This window comes from Macaca thibetana, chromosome 7 (assembly GCF_024542745.1).
Source record: "Macaca thibetana thibetana isolate TM-01 chromosome 7, ASM2454274v1, whole genome shotgun sequence".
Taxonomy (NCBI): Eukaryota; Metazoa; Chordata; class Mammalia; order Primates; family Cercopithecidae; genus Macaca; species Macaca thibetana.
This window is the reverse complement of record NC_065584.1, coordinates 11,448,845-11,466,113: the sequence shown is the minus strand read 5'-3', so window position 1 is coordinate 11,466,113 and position 17,269 is coordinate 11,448,845.

The window sequence follows — 17,269 nt, the reverse complement described above, 5'->3', positions numbered from 1 at the left end:
CAAACAACCACAGCTCTTCACTTCTGCCCAGGAGCCAGTTACGCTGTGGGTGTTCCTCTCTCCTGGGGATGAGTTGGCCCCCCATTAGCTGTGTACCCGTGGAAGGCTAATGCCTCCTCTGGCTCACCCCTGTGTCCTCCCCAGTGCCCAGCCCAGGGATGGCAGCGTCAGGCTTTCCATAAATGAACTAATGAGGGGGGCGGGGATGAACACCGCAGCCTCCCTTCAGTGCCTGCCGGAATGGCCAAGCCCTGCATCCGCTCCCCAGAGCTTCCTGAGCCTTTAGGGGTGGAGGAGGGGGAGAGAAAGGGGAGGGACAGGTTTCTAAGGCCAAGATGGGCTCCTTAGTGATTCTGGCGAGGCTGCCTGTTTATTTAGTTGCCTGATACCCATGGTCTCCAAAGCTTGCCCTCGCTGGGGATTTTCCATTTGACTTCCAGCGGCTCAGGCTCCGCAGGGTGCTGGCCATACCAGGCAGGAGAGATGGTCCAACAATTAATATTGATGAGAGCCAGCTGCTGAGGCCTCTTCCGCAAGCAACACAATTAATATTAACTACCACAGCAACCAGCATTTGAGCCGTGCTGCCCTTAGGGTTTGTGAGAACTTTCCATTCCAGCTTTCCATCCTCTGAACACGTGACTTGTGTCGGCCCCTCCCACACCCCAAGCACAACCAGCCAGGGCACCTACTCTCTGTCTTGTGTGGGGGGTGGGGTGGGGAGGCAAATGATCAGATGAAGACAATGGGTTATAACTGCATGACAGTGAGAAGCTGAAATGGGCAGGGGTGAGGAGGGCCACCTAACCAGGCTAGCACTTCAGGCTAGAACGCCAGGGAGACAAGCCTCCAGTTTTTAGAAAACAAAACTGAAGTTCCTTGACTTGTTCATTCAATAAGCAATGACTGAGCACCTGCCACGGGCCAGGCGCTGTTCTAGACACTCAGGGTGTAAAGTGAACAAAACAAAGCCCCCTCCTTCTGATGGCAAAGGGAAGGTAGACAAGAAGCCAATTAAGAAATAAAGATCAAGCCTTACTTTCTGAAAAACCAAAAGAAAGAAAGTGAAAGAATGCGCTGCGGAATAGAGACAGGTGTTGGGGGAAACAGAAGGTAAATGTGGGGCTGGAGCAGGAGGGGCATGCGGTTTTGGAGAGGATGATCAACGCATTCCTATCTCCAGGGGAGAGGTGGTGCCAGTGGCTCAGGGTAGGGTGACAGTTCAGAGAGGTGACCTGACAACCTGCCTGGCCACCCCAAGCTTCTGGATAGACAGAGTTTTGTACTCAGGTCTTACAGAGTGTTGTCTTGTCCCGGAAGTGCTTTTGGAAATAGCATCATTCATTCATTCATTCACTCACTCACTCATTCATTTGTCCATTCCTTCACTGAGTCTCTACTCTGAGCTGGACAGGCAAGAATACCCCCCGGCTGCTGCCCCCACGGTGCTCATGGTCCAGGTTCAAAGTTCCTATGTCGTGTTCATGGTTGGGGTGCAGGACCCAGTTCTCCCCGGAGACTAAGTCTCAGAAGATACCTGGTTAACCAGCCAAAGTCTGCATGCGGGTGACAGTGGCTGGAGACTGCTGCCTACAGGGAATGCCCAGGTGGTGCCTTGTACCTCGCTGGACCCTTGTGAGTGGGAAAGGCACCTCCCTGTGTGGCTCCTGCCAGTGCTGCTGGGGCCTACCACCCTAGCACCTATCTCAACAAGTCAGACATGGCTGCTGGGGTAGGTGCATGCTGGTCTTGGACTCTCAGCATCTGCTGTCACTCCTTTCAGTAAAGCGTGCTATTTCCTCTTGGGGAGCCACAACCCACTGTCTGTGTACTTGATCCCTCCTGGGCTGGGTAGTCTGAATGCCCCATGGCCACAATGATATGTACAAGGTGGGTGCATGGCTCTGGCCTGAGCAGTGGCGACCTTGCAACCCCCTGATCCCAGTGGCTGGGCCAGCAGTGATTACACAACCAGGCAGATGCAAGCAGCATAGATGCCCGGATTTGTAAGGGAGCACTGGGAAGTGAGGTCTGCAGGGGGACTCTGTCTCTCTGCTGGAAGGAAAGCCAGGAAGATGTGAGCCTGTCCTGGCTGCCACCATCTCACCACTGTGAGAGAAGCTGCTGAGAGTGAAGCTGCTGGAAGCGGAGCCCAGAGATAGGAAGAAAGAGATTGGATCCTGATGGGTTTAACTGGACCCCCGTGGATCAAGCCACATCTGATTCTCCTTATGTGAGCTGATCAATTCCCGGTCTACCTGAAGCAGTTTGAGTTGAGTCTCTGCCCCTTGTCATAGAAAGGGTGTTGGCAATACTACTTCAGTGCACTCTGACCTTCACCCCACGTAGGAATGGCCACCCCCAGTTTGAGGAGCTCCAGGGCGCCGTCCTATTCATTCTCGGCCATCCTGGGCTCTCCTGCCTGGCTGCTGCCTCACTCTATTCCTGCTCTCACCTAGTTCCATTTGTCCCTGGAAGTTTGAACTGTGAGCCTAGCCACAGGTTCGGCTTTTCTGGCTCGACACGTTGTCCCTGGTTTTGGCCTTATCTGCTGGTTTCTGATGGCCCCAGATGCTGACCACCAATGAGGCTCAGCACCTAGGACCTGACCCCAGGATTAGCCTGACCCTGCCTCCAAAGAATCAGAATGTGTCAAACAAACTCACTTCTCATTTTTGTTTCATGCCAGTAGAGTGGGGTGGGGGGCAGCCCCAGTACAGCCCTTCGTCATTACTGCTGCTCCGGGAAGTCTACCATAACCAACATTATGCATCCCACTTCGTAGTTTGCAGAAATCCTTCATGCAGTGGACTGAATATTTCCGCCACCCCCCAAAAAAAATCCTGTGTTGAAATCCTAACCCCTAATGTGATGGTATTAGGATGTAGCGGGCGAGGTGGGAGGGGATCTTTTGAAGGTGATTAGATTATGAGGGTAGAGTCACATGAATGGGAAGTTCCCTCATCAAAGGGACCCCAGAGAGCTCTCTCACCCCCTTTCTGCTGAGTGAGGATGTAATAAGATGGCCCTCTGCAACCTGGAAGGGGTGCACCAGAACTCAACCTTGTTGGCACTTTGCTCTTGCACTTCCAGCCTCTAGAGCTGCAAGAAATAAATCTCTGTTGTTTCTCCAACCTAAGGCATTTCACATACATTTTTAAATTTGACCACACAGGAGCCCTGCAGTGCACTGCCCAGATATCCTCAGAGGGCTGGTGCATTTTGGTGTGCACACCTCCCAGCAGCAGTGTGCCTCTGTCTCTAACTGAAACCCCTGCAGGCTGCCCTCTGGCTATGGGAGCAGCAGCTTTGCCCACACAGAGGGAGCAGCGGGGAAGGCCAGGCAGTTTGCTCCCTTCCTCCTCCCACATGGTGGCACTGACGACAGGTGTCCCAGCCGCTTTGCCTCCAATGGGCTCTAACAACTTACACCCCAGAACTCCCTGCAGGACCAAACTGAGGCTGCCCCCAGCAGGACACTGCCTGAAACTGCTACCCTGGCTTTGCTTCCTGCAAACATTCCCATTTCCCAGAAGCACTTCCTCAATAAATCACTTGCATTGAACCCTGGTCTCAGGTCTGTTTCTGGGGAACACACCAAAAGAAATGACCCTAACTCCCATGAGAGCTAGACATGCTCATCTACATTTTACAGATAGGGAAGCTAAAGCTCAGAGAGGTTAAGCAACGTGTCCAATATCACACAGCCAGTGAGTGACAGGGTAGGCTTCAAATTCAGTTCTTCTAGACCCCACAACCCAAGGCACTCCATCCTCCATTGATTAATTAGATGCCTGGGATTGAAATTAGCAATCAGCAATCAGTCTTGAGAAGCTGGACGCTAACACCAGAGCCTTAGAGAGCTCTCTGCAGCCCAGGGTCATCGTAAACACTGACCACAGAAGCCACAGCCCTGAGTTTCATCTGCCCTCTCACCCAAGCCTTGTTCATCCTTTTTCTTGCTCTGTAAGCCAACTGTGTGGATCCTAGGATGGAAGCCTTCACGTCCATCCAGATAGCCCTGAAGAGGAGAAACACAGAGCCCCAGTTACTACAGGGTCTGAACCCAACTGTGACTGCTTCCACCCTGTGAAAAAGATACTTGTTATGAAGCCACTGATGAAGGTTTTCTTATATCCATTCTAGGCTCCCCGCCCCCGCCTTGCAGTGTGCTTAGGGTTCCTTTTGTTTGGAGGAGGGGGCAAGAGCACTACTGGGCAAATGTGAACATGAAAACACAGTGTGATGGATAACCGGTCAGTCGCAGGCACGTGGCTGTGTGATGAGCCCGTGTGACTCCCATTGGCTGGCTCCAAGTGCTGCTAGAAGCTGGATCAGAGGCGAAATCCTTGGTGGGCCGCTCAGAGCCATGAGCTCCTGGGCTCCCTTACACCCATAGGCCTGCAGAATCAGGAGGTCGTGTGAGCTGGAGCTGCCTTCAGAGGAGCACGTGGTACAGCCGAGATGTCCTCCCTTCTCGCTTACCTACACTACCCTCCTCCCTACTTCCCCCTTCCCTCCCTACCTCCCCCTTCCCTCCCTATGCTCCCCTCCTCCCTACCTCCCTCTTCCCTACCTGTGCTCCCCTCCTCCCTACCTGCACTCTCCTCCCACAGGAGTATTGTGTTTGTCTGCACCTGTGTTGACCCTCAATCTTTGACTCCCTGGAAGCACATTCAAAATCCTGCCTTGCCCAAGAAACTCCAAAACATTTATTACCAAAATTTGCCCCCAGGGGCAATTATGAGTTACTGGTCCTAGAAAATCAGTGGTATGGAAAAATGCAGTGAGCCAGGACCAGCAGGGGGCAGTGTGGTGTTAGGGATGGGAAGAGACCCCGGCAGCCTCTGGGGTCAGTGGGTTGTCGCCCGCTGGTGGCTGCAAAGAAAAACAGAAGAAGCTCTGAGATTCCCCCTAGTACTTTTCAGGAAATCATGTTCCCTTATGAGAAATAGCCCCTAAACCACGAGGTCCCAGAGGAGAAATTAACTGATGGGATCACCCTGCCCCATCCCCAAAATAAATGCCAAGCAAACCTTCTAAGCCAGGACCCAGACAGGTGAACAGGCCGAACCCAGTCCTCAGACCTCTGATGGCTCTGCTTTGTTTGAATAAAGCTTTGCATTGAAATACAACATACAGAAAGAAAACTGTGTATACTGTTCAACAAATTTTGACAAAGTCCTCATACCCCATAAACCCAGAAATGGGGCCAACGAGCGGAACATTCTCGGAAACGTCTTCAGCCTGCACCTTGTTGTGAAACTCACTTAAACTGCTTGCCAACAATAACAGCAACAGAAAATTTGGATTTCTGGTTTTTCTGGAGAAAATGGAAAGATTGAACAGCAGTTCATGCCCGGCCCCCTAGCCCAGGGAAAAGGGGAGCCTGCCCTCTGTTTTAAAGGCCCTCCCTGTCCTCCTCTTACATGCTCCTTCCCCACAAGGCAAGGGCTCCAAAGGCCAGAAGACATGTCCACCTGACTCTGTTATCCCCCTTCTACATCACACTTCTGTACTCAGGACCCCAGAATTCTGTCTGTGCTCGTACTTTTGAGAGCTGACTGCCATGGTTCAGGAGCAGCTGTCTGTGACATGAGGAAAGGGCATGTTCAAGATGTTCAAGCTGGCCGGGCACGGTGGCTCACACCTGTAATCCCAGCACTTTGGGAGGCTGAGGCGGGCAGATCACCTGAGGTCAGGAGTTTGAGACCAGCCTGGCCAACATGGAGAAGCCCTGTCTCTACTAAAAATACAAATTAGCCAGGCGTGGTGGCACATGCTTGTAATCCCAGGTACTTGGGAGGCTGAGGCAGGAGAATCACTTGAACCTGGGAGGTGGAGGTTCCAGTGAGCCCAAGATTGCACCATTGCACTCCAGCCTGGGCAACAAGAGTGAAACTCCATCTCTAAATAAGTAAATAAATACAGTTCAAGCTGTGGGTGGGAAGACAAGGAGGGCAGACCTGGGGCCAGGCCCACTGTCCTGGGCACCACACCCCAGCTCAGAGCCCTGAAAAGCCACTATTAGAGTTCACAAGAGAAACAGACCAATATAGTGTGTGTGTGTGTGTGTGTGTGTGTGTGTGTGTGTACATACAAGGAGAGAGAGAGAGATTTATTTTAAGGAATAAGGAATTAGTTTGTGCAATTGTGGGTCCTGGCAAGTACGGCTGGCTGAAATTTGTAGGGCAGGCTGGTAGGCCAGATATTGCTGTCCTAGGTCCAAATTCCAAAGGGCAACTGGCTGGAAACTCAGGCAAAGTCTATCTCCTGAGACCTTCAACAGATTAGATGAGGCCCAGCCACATAATGGAAGGTCATCTGCTTAACTCAAAGTCTAGTAACTTAAATGTCAATCACATCTAAAAAATACTTTCACAGCACCAGCTAGACTGGGTTTGACCAAATAACTAGGCCTCCATAGCTTAGCCAAGGTGACATAAAAGTCACCATCACAGATTCCCAGAAGGCTATACTCAAACCCAGCCTTCCTTCCAGGGTGCAAAGGTGCATCTGTCCAGGTAAAAGGAGAGGGCATATTTTGCTCACAATTCATTAGCCGAATCCTATCTTTAAGACGTTTTGACAAATGGCGTGTTGTCCTCCATTTGTACAGTAGCCGTGGCGCAGCGTGAGTTAAGGGAAGCCTCCCTGAAACTCCAGGTTGTTCTACAGCAGCTGTTTAGCCTCATCTTATTTGTGTGGCCCTGTAGGTATTGTGTTTACAACCCTGGACTTAAAGAACATCTGTTTGGAAAGGGATAGAGGGGATGAAATTATTAGCCAGCCTATTAATTTCAGACTGGTTCTAGCTCTGTGAATATTTATGAATTCCCATCAAAGTCACCCCGCCCCCGCCTTTGTATTGGGTATTGTGGTGGGGGATGTGAGGTTGTTTATGATTCTACTTCCTGGGAATATAATGGAGGAGCGTCCTATAAATTTAAGGAGATGACGTCAGCAGTTGTCTTACACACAGTGTGGGCTCACAGACCCTAGCAGTGACTGCCCCTGTGGGGGCTCACCGCTCAACAGAGCAGACCCCTCCCACTAAAACCCATTCCCTCATGGTTGGAAGAGTTGGACAGGGCCTCATCTGCCTTAGAGTTCTTTAGGGAGCACCTTTCTCCGTGGTTAGTATTTGGGAGGAGGCAAGAGAGAGAAAAGTGCACTAAGGAGAGGCCAAGTCTGGCCCACTGCCTGTTTTTATAAATAAAGTTTTATTGGAACACAGCTACTCCCAAGAGTGTAGTCCTTGTCCATAGCTGTTTAAGCACCGCAATAGGAGCTGAGTATTGCAAAAGAGGCCATATAGCCAGCAAAGTAAAAAATAATTACTGTCTGGTCCTCTATAGAAAACGTTTGCCAACCTCACCAGAGAAGGTAAGTCTGAGAACTAGCCCTTCCTAAAGACCAGGCAAGGTCACTTGGCTAGTACAGCAGGAGAGTCTCTCTTCTTCACCCTCCCTTTTATCATCTTTGGGAGCAGCTGCCCCTAGGGGACTTAGGAGGAAGCAGTTCTGTACACAACTGGCACAGAGAAGGCAGCCCCACAGTCATTTGTCCTATCATCCCATGTTCACCCCAAGTAGGCCACTTATCATTAGCCCTCAGGTTAAGAGAGACGACGGAAGCAGCCTTAGAGGCCACATATGGCTGCACAGTGACAAGTTGTCACTACACAGAGGCATCTGGCTTAGGGGCATCCAGGGGCTGATGTGCAGATCGTGCCACTCACCAAGCTGTGCACCCAGTGTGGGCCACCTGTGCCCAGAGGACAAACACCTCCTCTTAGTTTTCACAAGGGGATCCACGAGCCAAATGAGCTAATGTGGTGGCCCTCCAGGGCCTGGGCTGGATACCCATCCTAGCCCTGACCTTGGGCAAGACACACACATTATCTGAACCTCAGTTTCCTCATCAGTATAATGGGAGCAAGAGTAGCACTGTGCTAGGCTGATGAAGGCCCTCCAAAGATACCCCTTGAACCCATGAATGTGTTACCTTAGATGGCATAAGGGACTCTGAAGATGTGACTAAGTCAGGATCTTGAGATGGGAGACCATCCGGCATTATCCAGGTGGGCCCAATGTCATCACAAAGGTCCCCATGAGAGGGATCAGGGGTCAGAATGAGCTGTCAGAGTGTGACAAAGGAAGCCAGAGGTTGGAGTATCACAAGGAAGGGGCCACAAGCCCGGGGGTGTGGGCTGCCTCTCCAAGCCAGAAAAGGCAAGGAAACAAGAAAAGAAAAGGCTCCAGAAAGCCTCCAGAAAGACCCAGCCCCACCAACACCTTGACTTTAGCCTAGTGAGAATAATTCTGGACTTCTAGTTCCAGAACTGTAAGGTTCTAAATTGATGTTGTTTTAAGCACTAAATTTGCAGTCATTGGTGACGGCAGATGTAAGAAACCCTACCACAAACACCTCCCCTAGAGGATCGTTGTAGGGGTGAACTGAGAGGAGGCCTCTAAGCATCTGGTCCCTGAGGCACAGCTTGGAGCTCAGTAAGTGGGAGCCGCTGCCACTCGGTTAATACTGGGGCTTCCGAACCTCTGCCCCTATCTGCCTCCTGCCTCTTTCCGGCCCCAGGACGCTCCTGGGGGAAACAAGGAGTGACCTCTGACCATGTGAGGAAGGGAAGGAGGCCATATGGTGGAGATTACAGTCATTGCATCCCCAGGCCCCTTCCAGACTTGCCCAACCACGGGATGCAGGCCAGGTGGCTGTGAAGTCATTATTTACATGCCTCGGCTTGCGTCATTGGTTTCAAGTGCAGCCAGCGGTGAAAGCAAAAGTTCATCTCAGGCTGGTAGTGGGTGGCTAGCTGGCCAGACCATTCCCTGTAGTAATAACCCAGGCAGGGATGCAGTCACCCTGCCCACAGACTTTCCCTGGGCTGCTTCAGCCCGCACCACATTCCGGGCCCAGCTACAGCTCATCTAGCCTCTGGGAGGCTTCGCCCAGTGACCCAGCCTGAGGGTGATCAACTCATCCCCATTTGCCCAGGACTTTCCTGGTTTTAGCACCGAGAGCCCCGTGTCCAGGGAAACCTTTAGGTCCTGGGCAATCTGAGACAGTTGGTCACCCTACTCAGCTGTTGGAGTGGAGGCAGCCTGCCCCGTGGTGGGTTCCCATGGCGCCTGATCCCTCTCCCCAGTACAGGACAGCCTCCTTCTCTTTAGGCTCTGCCTGGTCTCAGGGCCCGCCCCACTCTGACCCCTGCCCTCCACCCAGCATCTTCTTCCTCTGGTTTGCCATGGCTGGCCCTGCCCTGGGGCCCTGATCAACCCACTTTGTTGGGGTCACTGTTCCTGTGTCTTTCTCACAGGCCTTCACTGCTACGTATTTGTCCCCAACTAGATCGTAAGCTCCAGGAGCCCTCTCCTTAGTGCACTTTCCTCTCTCTTGCCTCCTCCCAAATACTAACCAAGGAGAAAGGTGCTCCCTAAAGACCTCTAAGGCAGATGAGGCTCTGTCCAACTCTTCCAACCATGAGCGAATGGGTTTTAGTGGGAGGGGGCTGCTCTCTTGAGCACTGAGCCCCCACAAGGACCCTTCTACTTGACTCAGGCTCCTGAAATCCTCGGTGCCTGCCACGCTGCCCCACGTATCGCTGCCCCTCAATATATCATGTCTGGAGGATGGAGGGGAGGAAGGAAGAAAGAAAGAAAGGCAGGAGGAGAATCCCCAAGACACCTGTGTCCTTCGGACTTCCAGCCCACAACGTGACCGATGTCACAGAAAATGCGTTCCAGGCAGAACACAGGCTGCTTGGCGTTTAGCTGTGCGGTGGGGAATGGCCTGATCTGGCATGTGAGTCTAACGGGTCGGAGAGCAGCGAGCAGTAGGGATGCATCGGGCGCTCCTGGGACTTCAGGCTCCCCATTTTTCAGGTCCCTTTGACACAACCCTGCCCTAGAAACCGTCTGTACTGAGACTTCACACCAGGCCACATCTGTGTGTGGATATAAACCAGAGCAGCTGAGAAATCCGCCCTCCCCTCTGAGACCTGGGCAAGGCTGGAGCGCAGTGGAGGAGGCTTGAGCGCATGCGCTTTGATCCTCCAAAGGGGAGGTGCCCCCACCTCGCACACCCCTCCCCCAAGTTGCTGAAGTCTGTGCCCCCCACTATCCTCCCCACTTACTCTGTGCAAGCAGAGTAAGCCTGGTGTCCATGGCAATGACCGTGGCCTTCGAAGTTCTTCTTCCCATCCTCCCGTGAGACGCCAGGGCCGCGTGCGGGGTGGTCCTCCCCGGAGCTCTAGGCGGGGCCACCAGGACTCAGCTTGGAGTCGCGGGTGTGCAGACCGTGAGGCGGCTGTGCCGGAGCAGGGCAAGCCGGGCGGGATGACAACGTCACTGCCCATGTGCGTTCTTTCAGGCGCTCCCTCAGCAACGACTCACTGAGAGCATGCCATGTGCCAGACCTCGGGCGGGAGAGTTGACACACATCCGCAGAGAGGCCGCTCTCATCTCGATAAAGGTTCTCCAAAATGTAATCACTGGGCAAAAGTGCAAATGGTTGAAAAATATTGAAGTAATGCCATTTAGAAGATGGAAAACTCCGCTTTGCAGTGTCTGTGGGTTCACAGAGAGAAATGCACAGGGAGAAAGGGGGGCCCAGGATTACCCTGGGGAGAGGATCGGAAGGCAGACGTGGTCAAAAGGACTTCGACTCAGATGTTCCAGGTTTTTGCGCAGAGAACACGTACACAGGTTATCTGTATAATTTTTACGTTCGTATAATTAAATACTCAGAGCAAGAAACAAGGCTGTAGAGCAGTTCTGATGTTGTACCCCTCAATAGCAACTCAGAGGTCATCTTCCAGTTTAATAAGAAAGACAAAAATCCCTCATATTTGCCAAGATCTTTGCCATGTACAATATAAACACACACCAGCAAGATGGACAGATAATACAGCTACCACTTAACTTTTGCTGGGCTTAAAAACAAAACAAAACACTCCAAAATGTAATGACTTACAGCCACAATCATTTTTTGTAGCTCATAATTCTGTCAGTCAGCTGGGTAATGTTCCCGGTCTGGGCCAGCCAGATTGATATTTGCTGGGCTTCCCCAAAAGTCGGTGACCAGCTGGCACCTGGATGGTCTAGAATACGTCTCCTCACTCTCCTCTGCCTCACTCTCATGACCCAAGAGGCTAGCTCAGGCTTATTGACAGGATACCAAGAGAGGTGACAGGGAGGGCTGCAAGGCACCTGGGGACCCCAGCTCTGAAATTCAGTGTCCCTTCCACACATTCCATTGCTCGAAGCAAGTCGCAAGCCCAGCCGTTGCCAAGTGATGGGCAACAGACCCCACCCCCCTGGCTAGCTAAGAAGAGAAATACCTCCTGTGTGCTAGACCCTGTGCTCAGCATTCAAGATAGATTTTCTCACTATCATCTCATAGGAGCCCTGTGAGGAAGTTGTGTAGTTTCACTTTATAGACGAGGAAATTGAGGCACGCTGGGGGCGTCAGAGAAGGGAATCTCTCTGATGGACTCTGGGAAGCCTTCTCCCTACCCACAAACTCTCCCCCAAGGATGCCTCAAATGTCACCTTCCCAACTGCCTCATGCTACAAACTAGATTGTGTTCCCTCAAATTCACATGTTGAAGCCCTAACCCCAAGTGTGGCTGTATGTGGAGTAAGGAAGTAATTAAGGTTAAATGAGGTTGTGAGGGTGCACCCCTGATCCAAAAGGGTTAGTGTCCTTGCAGGAAGAGACACCAGAGGTGGAATGCTATGTCTCTCTCTCTCTCACCCCCGCTTCTCCTCCTCCCCCGTCTTCATCATTTGAGGACAGAGAGGCAGCTGTTTGCAAGCCAAAAAGTGAGCCCTTATCAAAAACCAAATGGCCAGCCCTTTGATCTCAGACTTCAAGCCTCCAGGACTGCAAGGAATACATTTCTGCTGTTTAAGCTGCCCAGCCTATGGTATTTTGTCACGGCAGCCAGAGCAGACTAAGCCTCCTCCCTCCCTTCTCTGTCCTCTTCTAAAATGCGGCGCCCCTTGATCCATGGTCACGCGTTCCCCAGTCCCTCAGGTGCACCTGTTGTTCACTTCACCACTCCCCTTCCCATGAAGACAGACTCCAAAAAGTTCCCAGGACAGTAGATTTCTGTTTAGAACCCATGTCAGCCCCCATTTTTCTCCGCTGTTTCTCCTTTTTACTTCTCTCCTTGGAAGACACAGACTTAGCAATGAGAGATAGGATCCAAAGGGTGTTTCTTGGGTCTAAGGGAAACTGGAAGAGAAATAGTTCTGACACACCTCGGCTGTCGGTGGGTGTCAGCTGTGAATATTTCATGTATGATGGGAATGGAGAGGGAACAGAGCTCCACCTGGCAGCACAGGTGCCCCGTCCCCACCCCCGCCCCCACCCACTGCTGGAGCCCCCAGCTCCTCACATGCAGTCAAGGGCAGAGGCACTGATGCTCAGACCTCTTCTCTCACCATCAGCCATGTCACCTGGGTGGAGACGTCTCTCAACCTCTCCAGCCCTCAGTTTCCCCACCTGTCAAAGAGAGACAGCAATGGCACTTTCTCCTAGGGTTGCTGTCAGCATTAAATAAGCTATCACCCATCAAGTTCTCAGGGCAGTCTCTGACCCCCAGAAGAACTAATCCGTGTCCACCACAGTGTCCCCTGGAGGAAAGGGCTCAGGGGCAGGGACCTCAGTGCTGTCCACACACAGAGTCCAGCCCAGAGCTCCCCTCCCTCTCCTCCCCCCAGTGCTTACAGAGAATCCCCTATGCGTGGGAACAGAGCATGTGCATGGGCTTCACCCAGTCCACTCCTTCCTCTTCACAGCTACGTTCTCCATGTTCCTAGGCGGTTCAATGAGGCTAACAAACGTAAGTACTTGTCCCAGGTGACACAGCTTGTGAACTGAGACTCAGTCTCCTACTCATGTTTCTGGTTTCCTGGGACCTTGTAGGTACCCTGTGAATGAGGAGAGATGAATCCTGGAGGTTGTTCAGCGTCAGCTGCCACCATGCCCCCATTGAGAGCCAGTCTCAGCCCGAATTCAGCACCGCCTGTGCCCCCACTTTCATTCATGCACACCACCTATCATGGTATTCACTGTGAGAAAAACAGAGACCTGGGCTGATTCAGTCCCCACCACCTATCACTGGGGTAAGCCGCTCAGCCCTTTTGAGCCTCCGTCTCTCAAAGGTAAATGGGCTGATCAAACGTACTGACACGTGTAATCCCCTGGCCTTGTACCGATGCACAGGGTAAATCGAGGATTCAAGGGTGAATGCGGATCTCTTCCTCAACTTGAAACACCACACCTGTGAGGTCTGCAGACCTCCTGGGTTCTCCCACGCACCCACCAACACTTCCCACAGGTTTTGGCACATAGTAGGTCCTTAATACACCTACTAAAATAGAGATGGAATTTTATTAGTAGGGGCTTGAGATAGAGATGGAATTTAATTAAGAAAGTATTTGTGTGAAGTGTTTCCAAGGTAAATAGCTTTTTGATTTGTGTCTATTCTTGAAAAATAGACATGTCCCAGAAGGGGCCACCGGGGGGCCTTGTATGGGCACTGGCGTGACAGATCTGAGATGTAGATCTCAGATGCAGACAGAAATACAGACAGTTCAGGTGTGGTGGGGCTGGGGTGGGGTGGGAAAAGCTGAAGAGAGACAAGACTTGGGGTGGGGCAGGAAGACTGTTGGGGGGTCTATGCCGGGAATACCATGGCCACTGTGACACAGGAGTGGAAGAGGCCAGTACAGCCAGGCCTTGGGCTTCAGGGCCTGCTTATAGATTCAAGTCCCCTCCTGAGCTGGGTAGCTCGAGCATCTTCCTTCCTCTGTAAAATGGAGGTACCACAGGTCCCCATCTGTGTGCACATAGTGCACCCGGGACTGACGTCATTGTGTGTTGACATCCTGCAGCCATCTTGTGGGAGGCAGCTCCAGAGTGGGGGCACAGCTCTGCAGCTGGTGTGGATGCCAGCTCTGCTACTCTCCCCACAGGAACTTGGGCCAGTTGGTTAACACCCCTGAGAATTAGCTTTACCATCTGTAAAGCGGGGATCACACCTGCTCTCTAGGATCGTGTGCAGATTCCGTTGGATTCTGCTGGTAAATGCTTGGCACTGAGTAAATGTTGGACAGAGGGCACCATCCTTCCTGGCTTGACTCAAAAGGTGAGGGAAGAGGCCAAATGCCCCACTGCCTCCCACTGCCTGGGCCCAGCATTTCACCGTGCTTTGGTTCTCTCCCAAGAACCTGGGTGCAGGCCCTGGGGTTCCTCAGTAGGAACTCCTCCAGAAACTCACTGGGAAACGTCTTAATCTGCGCTGGCAATGACCAGGGGCTGAGTCAAAGGAGGGGAAATGAACATTTTGGAAGCAGGTGTGTCAGGCGTGGGTCTCATTCATTGAAAGATATTTGAAAGCCTCTTTATCTAGCCTGGATGTGGCCTTTTCCAGAGATCAAAATGTTTCTCACTTCCCAGTGTTCCTGAGAAATCATGCTTGGCCTTCCATGGAATAAGCCTTTATTGAGCACCTACTGTGTGCCAAGCCCAATGCTCAACACTAAAGAGACAAAAGTGTCCTCTCTATCGCTTGTTCAGAGCACTTTTCTGAGTGCCTGCATGCACTGAGCACAGTGCAAGACCCAGAGGACACACAGATGAGATGCCCACTACCTGCCCTGAAGGACGCCACAGTTCTAAGTACAGACAGCAAGAAACACAGCAGGCATGAAAAAAGTCACTCTTGTCTCCCACTGGTTCTCCAGAACCTTCTTTCATCCTGTGTGTTAATGACGCTTGAGAAGGAGTAAAGTGTTCAGCCACAAGCCATCATGGGGCAATTCCAGACATCCCAGGAAAAGCCATGGAAAATATGGGAAGTGGGGGAGTGGATCCTCTATAAAAATCTCTGAACATCAAACCACATACATGTTAGCTAAGAGCCAGTTCATCCATCCATTCAACAAATATTTGTTGAGTGCCTACTAGGTGATGGGCACAGGATCAAGAGCTTAGCGTACAAATCTTACTTGTTTTCACTTCATCTCAGACAGAGCAGAGGCTACAGTTCTGGAAATCTACGGGCACATCCCCTGCATCTTGGGCATTGGCTCCTTATGTGGGCACCCAAGAAGCATATTGGAGACCCTTTTAAGAAAGCAACCACTATCCTCTCAGGAGACCTATTGCCATTATTAATTCAAGAACATCTTGGAGAAATCACTTGCAGTCTGGGATGTTGGTTTGTGCAGAAAAATCTCTCTGTCTCATATGCCATGTGGTCATTAAAGCTTTTAGATAAAGCTTTGTCTAAAGCTTTTAGATAAATAAGCCCCAGACCAACTTGGCCTCCATTTCTGTAGCTATGGAAGTGGATTCTGGCTTGAATCACACAGACATGGGTTTCCCTTTGCCACAAGTCAGTCACATGGTTGACCTGTAGCCTCAGTATACAGATGAGAACTAGGGAATTGGCAATGTAAATTATCAAGAAGTACCATGAATTATTCTTTTTTCAGAATTTAAAAAGAAAAGAAAGGCAGGTGGTAGAAATGCCAATCAGTTCAGAGTTTGCAGGTGGCTCCCAGGAATAGCTCCATCAGGGACCTGCCATGGAGCTCCAGAAGGGAAAGTTGCTGTTAGGAGCTGAGGACACAAGCTCAGGGTAACCATAGTAGCTCCCATGTAGGATGTGCCAGCTCCTGCTGCTCCCATAGAAATTACCAGCCAAAATTTGAGGTCCTGATGTGTTGACATGTGAAAGGAAGAGGAAGGGAGTTCCTGCAACAGAGGAGTGAATGTTAGCAGCAACGCATCCATAGAGGTCTGCAGCAACTCAATTCTTGCCTCCTCTGGGGAAATTATTCATCTGAGGGGCATAAGGCAGAGTAAGAGACCAAGGCAAGTTTTAGAACAGGAGCGAGTTTATTAAAAAGTTTTAGAGGCCAGGTGCAGTGGCTCACACCTGTAATCCCAGCACTTTGGGAGGCCAAGGCAGGTGGATCATCTGAGTTCAGGAGTTCGAGACCAGCCTGGCCAACATGGTGAAACCCCGTCTGTACTAAAAATACAAAAATTAGTCTGTGTAGTGGTGGGCACCTGTAATCCTAGCTACTCGGGAGGCTGAGGCAGGAGAATCACTTGAACCCAGAAGGTGGAGGTTGCCGTGAGCCAAGATTGTGCCATTGCATTCCAGTCTGGGAAACAAAAGTGAAACTCCATCTCAAAAAAAAAAAAAAAAAAAAAAGTCTTAGAGCAGGAACAAAACAAAGTACTCTTGGAAGGGGGCCAAGAAGGCTCCTTGAAAGATTCAGGTGCTGTTTAGTCCTTGACTTGGGGTTTTTGTACGTTGGCATTTTTCCTGGATCCCCATTTCTCCTCCTCCGATTCTTCCCTTGGGGCAGGCTGTCCTCCTGAGCAGTGGTCTGCCAGCACTTGGGAGGGGCTGCATGCACAATGCATTTACTGAAGTTGCATGCATGCTCACTTGAAGCGTTTTTCCCTAATCAGTCCAGTGTTCCTAGAGGAAGGTCATCTACCAGTTAAACTCCACCATTTTGCCTCTTAGTGCACATGCTTGAGCCCACTCACCCAACCCCCGAGATCTTGTTGGGAAGATGCTGATCACCAGCTTCCATTGTTTTCAGTTGTTTTTGTTGTTCCCTGGTGCCAGCTGTAACCAACTATTATCTTAGCAAGACAGTTTAATAACTGCCTGACCAGCACCTAATGGTTGCCTGACATTCCTCGGTGTCAGAGCAGGGGGTTGAGAAGGCAGTGCTCTCCTGCCCTGCTGTAACGTTTTCCCACTCAAGAGTTCAAGACCCAATTCTTTGGGAAAAGGGATGAAGGTCAGTCTTCTCTAACTGCTTCCTGCTGAGAGAGGGGTGGTGGTGGTTGTTCTGTGGGTCTTGGACTCTTGCTAGCTGTCAGGGCAGGGTGGCTCCATGGGTTGGTGAAAGTGGTATTCAGCCAGGTCCGAGGGAAACAGGGGCAGGATTTGACCTCTGTCATGTCCCTCTGCTGGGCAGTCTAGCTGTCCTCTGTAGAATGGTGACTTGAATATTGAGAGGACGGCATCCCTCATTGAGGATCATCTGGAGCTTGATGACCTGAAGGCGAGAGGAGACAAATGGAGTTATTAGATTTATAGGACATGGACCAAAAAGGAGCAAAATACAAAGATTAATGAGTGGACCCAAAAAAAGAAGCAGCCAGGAGCATTATTTCCAGGTTCCTTCCCGATTTTGCCAACTCTGGGAGC